Below are 11,115 nucleotides of genomic sequence, written 5' to 3' on the forward strand. Positions count from 1 at the left end.
GGCTTCTGATAAGAATCTATAGAATTATCTATGGTTTGCTCTTTGCATATGTAACATTGTAGCTTCTGCTCTTTAAAACAGTCAATTTTCATTTAAGCCCTAGATTGCCCTTCTTTCTTTTTGTCCCCCCACACTTTGATAGCTCAGCAAATAAATGAGACACTTGCAGAGAAAATTACTTTCTTGAATAGGCTGAAATGAACACATTTCAATTCATTAGAATGATGCAAAGGAATGAAATGCTCTCAATAACTGGATTGTATAGCTAGCTGTATTAAAGATGTAGAATGAGACTCTGTGACATTAGACACTAATTGTCACCTATTCTTTGCAAAACTTTCCTTCTGGGGTTCCTTCTATTTTTACTACCTACTTTTTGATGATTCTGGTAATTGTTTCTTACTCTTCACTGTTCTTTAAATATTTATGGTATTCAAGTAATCAATCTTTCATATACTTTCAACTATCAACTCTAGGAATAGTACTGTCATCTGAACAGTATCCATCATGGTGGGTATGCCAAAGAAGAAAATGAGACAAGAGTGTAGCAGGTAAAGAGAAAGACTATTTACTCTTAAAATCTTTTTCCCAGCTTGGCACCCCGGTTCCAGAGCCCCTCCTTTCAGCTCCAAGCTGAATATGCCTCCTGAATACCCACACCTAGAATACTCAAGCACAGGTTGCAACTATGTCTTTTTTCATATTTTTCTTGACATTCAGTGATAAACTGTAATGTTTTCAAAGTGCAGTTTGCTATACTGATGTATAAACTCACATCGATGGTCAGAAAATGAGGTGGTAGACTACTGCCAAGTTTCTGTACCCCCTTCTCATACTTCATTTTGTTTTGTTTTTAGGGTTTTTGTTATTGTAGGGTTTGTTTGCTTGTTTGTTGGTTGGGTGGTTGGTTGGTTGAGATTAGGGTCTTGCTACCCCAGGCTGGCTTGGAACTCTCAGATTCTACCTCAAATTCCGAAGTGCTTGGATTTCAGATGTGAGCCTCTCCCACTCTGCTCTGTCCCTAGCCCTAGGCACCCTTCCTAGACAAATTATCTGCTTTTTTTTTTTTTTGGAATAAAAAAATTTACACTGTCTAGAGTTTCATGTGAATTGAATTGCACAATATGTGCTCTCTTTAGTTGGCTTCTTTTGCTCACCATGTCTAGCAAATTGAGGATGTTGACAGATCTCAGAGCACTTAACATTTCTCAGCCATTGGGTTCCCTGCAACCCAGAATCCCATTGACTTTCTTGTTGCCTAAGGAATGACCTATCATTGTGATTGATCTAAAACATTGTTTTTTCACAATTCCTGTACATGAATATAATAAAAAAGGTCTGCTGTCTTAGTACCTACCTTTAATAGAAGTTGTCCATAGAAAAATATCATTAAAATGTCCTGCCACGGAGCTACAGATACAAGCATCACCAAAAGAATACAAGAGATAGAAGAGAGAATCTCAGACATAAAAAATACCATAGAAGATATTGACACACCAGTGAAAGAAAATACAAAGCATAAAACATTCCTAACCCAAAACAGCTAGAAAATCCAGGACAAAATGAAAACACCAAACCTAAGTGTCGTGGTTTGAATATGCTTGGCCCAGGGAGTGGCATTCTTTGAATCTGTGGCCTTGTTGGAGTAGGTGTGTCACTATGGTTATGGGCTGTAAGACTCTCATCCTAGCTATGTGGAAGCCAGTATTCTGCTAGCTACCATCAGATGAAGATATAAAACTCTCAGCTCCCTCCCACACACCATGCCTGCCTTGAGGATAATGGACTGAACCTCTGAACCTGTAAACCAGCCCCAATTAAATGTTGTCCTTATAAGAGACACCTTCATCATGGTGTCTGTTCACAGCAATAAAACCCTACGACACTAATAAAAATAGAAATAGAAGAGAGTAAATGTTCTCAGATCAAAGGGCCAGAAAATATCTTCAACAAAATCATAGAAAAAAAACTTCCCCAACCTAAAGAAAAAGATGGCCATAAAAGCACAAGAAGCCTACAAAACACCAAATAGATTGAGCCAGAAAAAAAAAAAAAAAAAAAAAAAAAACCTAAAAAAAAAAAAAACAAAAAACTTCTGTCATATAATAAGCAAAACACTAAATACACAGAACAAAAAAAGAATATTAAAAGATATAAGGGGGCGTGGCAGGTCCGGCGGGCGCGAGGTGGCGGCGGTGGCCCGAGCCTGGCCCAGCCTCGTCCGCCCGTGGCCCGCCCGGCCTGACCCCGGCCCCGGCCTGACCCGGAGTGCCGTGGCTTCGCTACCACCGGCCCGGTCCGGAGCCTCCCCAGGGAGCGGCTCCGCCTGCCGAGAGCGCAGGCCCGGCCATGACCGACTTTAAATTGGGCATCGTGCGGCTCGGCCGGGTGGCCGGGAAGACCAAATACACGCTGATAGATGAGCAGGACATACCACTGGTGGAGAGCTACTCCTTAGAGGCTCGAATGGAAGTAGATGCTGATGGAAATGGTGCTAAGATATTTGCATACGCCTTTGACAAAAACGAGGAAGGGGCTCAGGCAGGCTTCTGCATGAGCTGCTATGGGAACGACACAGGGGAGGTGTGGCTCCCGGGTTTCAGGTGGTACATCTCAATGCTGTGACTGTGGACAATCGGCTGGACAACCTGCAGCTAGTACCTTGGGGCTGGAGACCAAAAGCTGAAGAGGCCTCCAGCAAACAAAGGGAGCAAAGCTTATACTGGCTTGCAATCCAGCAGCTTCCCACAGACCCTATAGAAGAACAATTCCCTGTCTTGAATGTGACCCGGTACTATAATGCCAATGGGGATGTGGTGGAAGAGGAAGAGAATTCCTGTACCTACTATGAGTGTCATTATCCTCCTTGTACGGTGATTGAAAAGCAGCTTCGAGAGTTCAACATCTGTGGGCGTTGCCAGGTAGCTCGATACTGTGGCTCTCAGTGCCAGCAGAAGGACTGGCCTGCCCACAAGAAGCACTGTCGGGAGAGGAAGCGTCCCTTCCAGCATGAGCCAGAGCGATGACGGGCTGAAGAGCTGCCAGTGCTGCAGGTTCAAAGTCTCCAGCTCCTCGTGAGCACATGGAAGACAGACTGGCAGGTGAACCTGGACGTGCCAAAGAAGCCAGCAGTGGATCCAGAGCAGCTGCCATCAGACCTCACAGCAACAGCAGCCTGTGGGGACAGTGCCCTCCAGTTTTCACCTTCACAGAGACAGCGGGGAGGCTCCTAGGACCTTTCTCATTATTTATATGTTAATATGTTTGTAAACTCATGTACAGTTTTTTGGGGGGGGGAGGCAAGGGGAGGGTTAGCAACTTCAAATAGAATCATTTGTTGTATTCCTCAATGGTTAAAAAAAAAAAAAGATATAAGGGGAAAAAGCTAAGTAAAGCATAAAGGCAGACCTATCAGAATTACACCAGACATTTAAACAGAGACTCTAAAAGACAGAAGATCCTAGACAGATGTCATGCAGACCGTAACAGAACATAAATGTAAGCCCAAGTTACTATCTCCAGAAAAAACTCTCAATCATCATAGATGGAGAAACCAAAATACTCTATGACAAAACCAAATTTAAACATTATATATCTACTAATCCAGCCCTACAGAGGATTCTAGAAGGAAAACTCCAACATAAGGAGAGTATTTACACCAAAGAGAAAAATAAGAATTTAATCTTCTTACAGCAAACACAAAAGGAGAGAATCACACACAGATAATTCCACTACTAAGAACAAACATAACAGGAACTAAAAAGCATGTGTCTTTAAAATCTTTCAACATCAGTAAACTCAATTCCCAAATAAAAAAACATAAACTAACAGACTGTATACACAAGCAGGATCCTGTATTTTGCTGCACTGAAGAAACACACAGCAATGACTAAGACTACCTCGGAGTTAAAGGCTGGAAAAAATGGTTTCTAAGCAAATGGTTCCAAGAACAATTGTGAGACGCCATTCTAATATGCAATAAAATAGGCTTCCAACCAAAAGTTATAAAATGAGCTGGAGAAATACACTTCATATTCATCAAAAAAAAATCCACCAAGATGAAATCTCAATTCTGAACATCTATACCCCAAAATGCAAGGGCACCTATTTCATAAAAGAAACTTTACTAAAGCTCACAGCACACACTGAACCTCACACAATAATAGTGGGAGACTTCAACACCCTATTGTCAACAATGGACAAGTCACTGAAACAGAAACTAAACAGAGACACAGTGAAATTAACAGAAGTTATAAACCAAATGAATTTAACAAATATTTACAGAACATTTCACCCCAAAATAAGAGAATATACCTTCTTCCTAGCACCTCATGGAACTTTCTCCAAAACTCACCGTCTAATTGGACACAAAACAATACAGGAAGATTGAAACAACCCCATGCATCTTATCAGATCACCACGGACTAAGGCTAGACTTCAATAACAATAAAAGTAACAGAAAGCCCACATACCTATAGAAATGGAACAACTCTCAATGATAACTTGCTCAGGGAGAAAATCAAGAAAGAAATAAAAGACTTTCTGGACTTCAATGAAAATGAATGCACAACATACCCAAACTTATGGGACGCAATGAAAGCAGTGCTAAGAAAAAAAGTCATAGCACTAAGTGCCTTCATAAAGAAACTGGAGAGATCCTACATTAGCAACTTAGCAGCACACCTTAAAGCCCTAGAACAAAAAGAAGCATATACAAGAGTTGTAGATGGCAAGAAATAATCAAACTCAGAGCAGAAATCAACCAATTAGAAAAAAAGAGAACAATACAGAGAATCAACAAAACCAAAAGCTGGTTCTTTGAGAAATTCAAAAAGATAAATAATTAAAGAACACAGAGACAATCTCCAAATTAACAAAATCAGAAATGAAAAGGAAGATATAACAACAGAAACTGAGGAAATTTAAAAAATCATCAGATCATACTACAAATTTTCTCAACAAAACTGAAAAATCTAGATAAAATTGATGACTTTTTAGACAGATACCACATACCAAAGTTAAATCAAGAGCAGGTAAACTATCTAAACAGTCTCATATCCCTTAAGGAAATAGAAGTCATTAAAAAAACCCCAACCAAAAAAAGCTCGGGGCCAGATGGCTTTAATGCAGAATTCTACCAGATCTTCAAAGAAGAGCTAAAACCCAACACCCTCAAACTATTTCATACAATAGAAATAGGAGAAAAAAAAAACTACCTAATTCATTCTATGAGCCACAGTTACTCTGAATCATAAATCATATAAAAACCCTACAAAGAACGAGAACTTCAGACCAATTTTCCTTATGAATACTAATGCAAAAATGCTTTTAAAAAGTTTTTTTGGGCAAACTGAATCCAAGAACACATTAAAACCATCATTCACTATGATCAAGTAGGCTTCATCCCAGGGACATACAGGGACAGTTCACTATATAAAAATCCATTGATGGATTTTTAAAATCCAGTATACAAACTCAAAGAAAAAAAAATCACAGGATTATCTCATTAAATGCTGAAAAAGCCTTTGACAAAATACAACACTCCTACATATTAAAAGTATTGGAGAGATCAGGAATCCAAGGCCCTTACTTAAACATGATAAAAGCAATATACAAAAAAAAAAAAAAAATAGACAACATCAAACTAAATGGAGAGAAACTTGAAGCAATACCACTTTCTAGTCAATATAGTATTTGAAGTTCTAGCTAGAGCAATTATACAACAAAAGGAGATTAAGAAGATATAAACTGGAAAGGAAGAAGTCAAGATATCACTATTGGCAGATGATATGATAGTATGCAAAAGTGACCCCAAAAATTCCAGAGAACTCCCACAGCTGGTAAATAACTTCAGCAAAATGGCTGGATATAAAATTAACTCAAACAAATCAGTAGCCTTCCTCTACTCATAGGATAAGCAGGCTAAAAAATAACTTAGGGAAACAACACCCTTCACAATAGTCGCAAATAATATAAAATACCTTGGTGTGACTCTAACCAAGCAAGTGAAAGATCTGTACAATAAGAACTTCAAATCCCTGGGGAAAAGTTGAAGAAAACCTCAGAAGATGGAAAAATCTTCCATGCTCATGGATTGGTAGGATTAACATAGTAAAAAATAACCACCCTACCAAAGGCAATCTATAGATTCAACACAATCCCTATCATGATTCCAATACAGTTCTTTACAGGCATGGAAAGAGCAATTCTCAATTTCATATGAAAAGACAATAAGCAGGATAGTGAAAACAATTCTTAACAATAAAAAATGTCTGGGGGAATCACCATCCCTGACCTCAGACTGTACTATGGAGCAATAGTGATAAAAACAATACAAAACAATAGATGATATTGGTGCAGAGACAGACAGTCAGCCAATGGGACAGAACTGAATCCCACACATTTATGGACACTTGATCTTTGACAAAAAAAACCCAAAACATACAATGAGGAAAAAAAGCATCTTCAATAAATGGTGTTTGTCTACTTGGCAATCTGTATGTAAAAAAATTAAAATAGATCTATATTTATCACCTTGCACAAAGCTCAAGTCCAAGTGGATCAAGGATCTCAACATAAAACCAGACACTGATTTGAATAAAAGAGAAAGTGGAAAAGAGCCTCAAAATCATTGGCACAGGGGAAATTTCTAAACAGACCTCCAATGGCTGAGGCTCTAAAATCAACAATTGATAAATGGGATTTCATGAAACTGAAAGGCTCCTGTAAAGCAAAAGACAGAGTCAATAGGACAATTCATCAGCTCACAAATTGGGGGAAAAATTGTCTCCAACTCCACATCCAATAGAGGGCTAAGATATCCAAAATACACAAGAACTCAAGAAGCTAACCTCCAAATAACCAAATTACCCAATTAAAAAGTGGGATATAGAGATAAAAGAGAATTCTCAACTGGGGAATCTTGAATGGTCACAACGTCCAAAGCAAAGCAGTTGATAAAACTTCAGCATTTGCTGATTAAGTAGAGCAAAGTCTTCTAAAAGTATAAAAATGGAAATAACTCACTCTAAACCTGCTCAGCAATAGCCAACATTGTTTCCAAGGAAAAGTGGGTTCCTGTTTATCTAACCATTATTAGTAGAACACTCAAAGTATATATATGCATATATTTGTTTATGGTTATATTGCACAGTGCATATGTAGTTAATAGAGAGGGAAAAACAGAGTTTCTATGTCATTTTAAATCTCAGTCATACAGTATGTACTCACTAATATGTGGATATTAACAAAAAAATTACAGAATACCCAAGATACGGTCCACAGAACTCAAAAAGATCAACAAGCTGAAGGGCCCAAGTGAGGATGCCTCAGTCCCACTTGGGGCGGAGAAAAAGGCAACCACAAGGGGGAAGGAGGAAGGGGGGGGAGAAGGTATGGCAGGAGGGAAACATGATCTACTATTGGGTGGGGGGAAAAGGTCTGAAGCCCTAAAGGCCAGCAGAAAGAATAGAAACAGGCGACCTCAGGAGAAAGGATGTTGGGAGGACCCTCCAGAATGTACCAGAGACCTGGGAGGTAAGAGACCCTCAGGACTCAAAGCAGGGGGGACCCTAGATGTAATGCCCTACAGTGAGGAGAGGAACTTGTAGAGCCCACCTCCAGCAGAAAGACAGGGCATCAAGTGAAGGCTGGAACTGCTATCCCACTGTCAAAACTCTGACCATAATTTTTCCTGTCAGAAAAAAACTGCAAGGATGGAAATGAAGAAGAACCTGCAGAAAAGATGGTCCAGGGAAAGGCCCAAAGTAAGATCCAGCTCAAGGGGAGGCCCCAAGGCTGGACACCATTACTGAGACTATGGAGCGCTCACCAAAAGAGACCTATCATGACTGCCCTCAACCCAACAAGCACCTCAGTCAGGTGCAGATATTTGCACCCATCCAATCAACAGAAGCTGCCTACCCTGTGGCTGAATTAGGGAAAAGCTGGAGGAAGCTGAGGAGGAGGCTGACCCTGTAAGAGGACCAGCAGTCTCAATTAACCTGGACCCCTAAGATCTCTCAAATACTGGATCACCAACCAGGCAGCATACACAGGCTAATAAGAGTCCCCAACACCAGGAACCAGATAGGGGTTCCTCCTCAGGGGTTCTGCCAGAATCATGCAGCTGAGCAGGCTTGCAGCTAACCATCAGATTGAGCACAGGGACCCCAGTGAGGGTGCTAGGGTTGGGGGGAGAATGAAGGAGCTGAAGGGGGTTGTGGCCTCATGGGAAGAACAACATTGTCAACCAATCAAATCCTCCACAGCTCCCACGGACTAGAACACCAACCATCATGTACACATTGAGAGGCCCATGGCTCCAGTCGCATATGTAGCAGAGAATAGCAGTGTCTGACATCAATGTGAGAAGAAACCTTTGATCCAGGGAGGGCAAGTTTTCTCAATGTAGGGGAATGCCAAGGCACTGAGGTGGAGAGGCTGATTGGGAGCTAGTGCACCATCGTGAAGACAAGTAGAGAGGGAGGGGGGATGGGAGTAGGGTAGGGGAAGGGGATAACATTTCAAATGTAAATAGAGAGTATCTAATGAATAAATAAATAAATTTAATACATAAATAAGAGTCCCCCAACACATATACAGCAGAGGACTCTCAGGTCTGGGTTCAGTCAGAGAAGATGCTCAAGAGACGGGAGGCCCCAGGGAGTTTAGAGGTCTGGTGGGGTGGGTAAGGTGGGGACATCCCCATGGAGCCTGTGGGGGGAGATGCAGGGAGGAGATATGGGATGTGGAAGAGTAGGAAGTGGACTGAACAAGAGGGAAATAAAATCTTGAGTGTAAAAATAAGACAAAATCTCAATCGTATGTTTTACTTCTGCTGGCAGAACCTGGTACCTCAGTATTAAAGGTCAAGGAGAGCTGAATGAAGACTTTGAAAGGTAAATTCTGAACTACAAGAGAGAAATAATCTGTTCTTGTCCCTTCCTGTATATCAAATAGTTACCCTCATAATTCAAAACAGTAGCAAAAGTAGTTACAAAGTAGCAACAAAAATATTTAAGGGTCACAGCATTAGCAAGCTTGAGCACCATTGACCTAGACACACTAGTGAAGCATTATCTAGACAAAGTGAGTGTCTGTCCTATGGGGGATTCTCTTGATTGGGTTAATAGAGGTAGAAAGACCCTCCCACTGTGGGTGGTACCATTGTCTGGACTAAGATGCTGGGCTTTATAAAAAGGAAGAAAGTAGAAGAACCACAAGTATCCATCATTGTTTCCTTTATTATTTCTGTAATATTGGTTTATATGTATCTGTGTATGTGATATGTGTGTGACTGCACATATGAATACATGCTATTGCACATATGTGGGACTCAGAGAACAAGTAACAGGGCCTATTCCCTCTGCCAACCATGGTTTCCAGGGATCAAAATCAAATAATCAGTCCTGTGCAGCAAGTGCTTTTACCCTCAATGGCCCACTCTCTACTTCCTAATTGTAACTATGACTCCAACAACCACTTTCATTTTCTGATGCCTTGAATTATCTGCTATGACAGAACTCCAAACTGTGAGGTGACATAAACCTTTCCTTCCTTCTTCTATTGGCTTCTGTCAAGGTAGTTTGTGGCAACAGAGCAGAAACTAATCAATGATGATGCAAATTAAAGATGTCTATTTTATTTCCCTCTTCAGTTACCCAGAAGCACTGAACTCACCCAGTAAGAACATATAGAGTGGCCATCATTCGTGTAAAACGAATTTGGAGCAGGGGATGTGAATTCAGTGTGTAATCTGATTCTGTTCTGTACTGAATGAGAGTGAGCAGCTCAGTATGTGTCCCTCGTGTCCCGTCTGCCTGTCTCTCCTCTTTGCCTTTGCCCGTTCCTGCTCCTTCCACTACAGCTGCACTGCTTCCTTCCTGTCCATGAACACACCAAGAAGTGATCCCTCCTCCAGATCTCTGTGGCTTCCTCTGCCTAAAACATCCCTCCTGTGTTCAAATACTATCTGCACAGAGGGTTGTCCCCAACATTTACACACATCGTCTATATTCCCTACCTCCTTCAGCTGTTTTCCTAAATAAATTGACATGTGTTTATATTTATTCACATTCTGTTCTTCCCATAAGCACCATGAAAATAAGTTTCTCTGTCTCTGTCTGCCTCTGTTTCTCCACCCCCCACCCCCTGTCCCATTTGTTTGACCTGTATTCTCTATGTTGTCTTAAAACAAGATATCACAAAGTTTTTGAGCTGAGCATAATGGCACACAACTTTAATCCCAGCATTTGGAGGCAGAGGCAGGTTGATCTCTGAGTTTGAGGCCAGCCTGGTTGGTCTACAGAGCCTGTTATAATTCATAGGAGAACAAGGGATACACAGAGAAACCCTGTATCAAAATTTTAAAAAAAGTCTGGTGAATAAAGTTGAATAAACAGTGAATCAATGAGTATCCATACATACCTTCCTATCTAGTGTGTATGATTACAGAAAATCAAATGACCATGCAAAAGCTCTTTGTGGAATGCTTCAAAAATCAGATAGTACTTTTTTTTTTCCTTTTGATGGGCAGTGGCTTTATTCTCTGTTAAGCAATTCCACCCCCACAGGACAAACTTTAGCACCTGATGTTTTAAAATCCGTATCATGAAAACAGAGAGGAAGCTGTTAAACCTGGATGTAATACCCCAGCTCATCAGACGCAACAGCCTTTTCGCAGTTCTGAATCCACTTCAGCGAACTGAAGGGTCCCCTCGGCGCTCCCGGGATTTTCGGCACCACTTGTTTGATCCCGGGTTTCGGCACCACTTGTCGCGCATCCCACTTCCCGCCGGCAGGAAAAAGCGTGCAACAACAGGATTCTTCTGCGAACAACCTTTATTGTATGTTGAAGAGGAAGACCCAGATAGTACTTTTAATCAATATTTATGTGGATATGCATTATCTTCACAAACCCAAATAAAGAATGCCAACTCAAAAGATCAAGAAGAAATTACCTATATTTTTTCCTATTTATGTCCTAGCACACAATTATTGACTGAGACATGAAAAGCCACTTCTGGGTATTATAACAGCACTCAGAAGGTTGGGGAAGAAGGATCAAGAGTTTGAGATCAGCTTGGGCTCCAGAGTGAGACCTGATCATAAATA

At 40.8% G+C, this 11,115-nt stretch overlaps 1 pseudogene across 1 annotated transcript; it reads left to right on the forward strand.

The window, feature by feature from the left end:
• The first annotated feature begins 2,349 nt into the window (after positions 1-2,349).
• On the forward strand, positions 2,350-3,026 carry LOC308436663 (zinc finger MYND domain-containing protein 19-like; annotated as a pseudogene). The gene has a single exon. The product of its transcript is annotated as a zinc finger MYND domain-containing protein 19-like (transcript).
• The last annotated feature ends 8,089 nt before the right edge of the window (positions 3,027-11,115 follow it).

The sequence above is a fragment of the Micromys minutus genome, assembly GCF_963924665.1.
Source record: "Micromys minutus genome assembly, chromosome: 1".
In the NCBI taxonomy this organism is placed as follows: domain Eukaryota; kingdom Metazoa; phylum Chordata; class Mammalia; order Rodentia; family Muridae; genus Micromys; species Micromys minutus.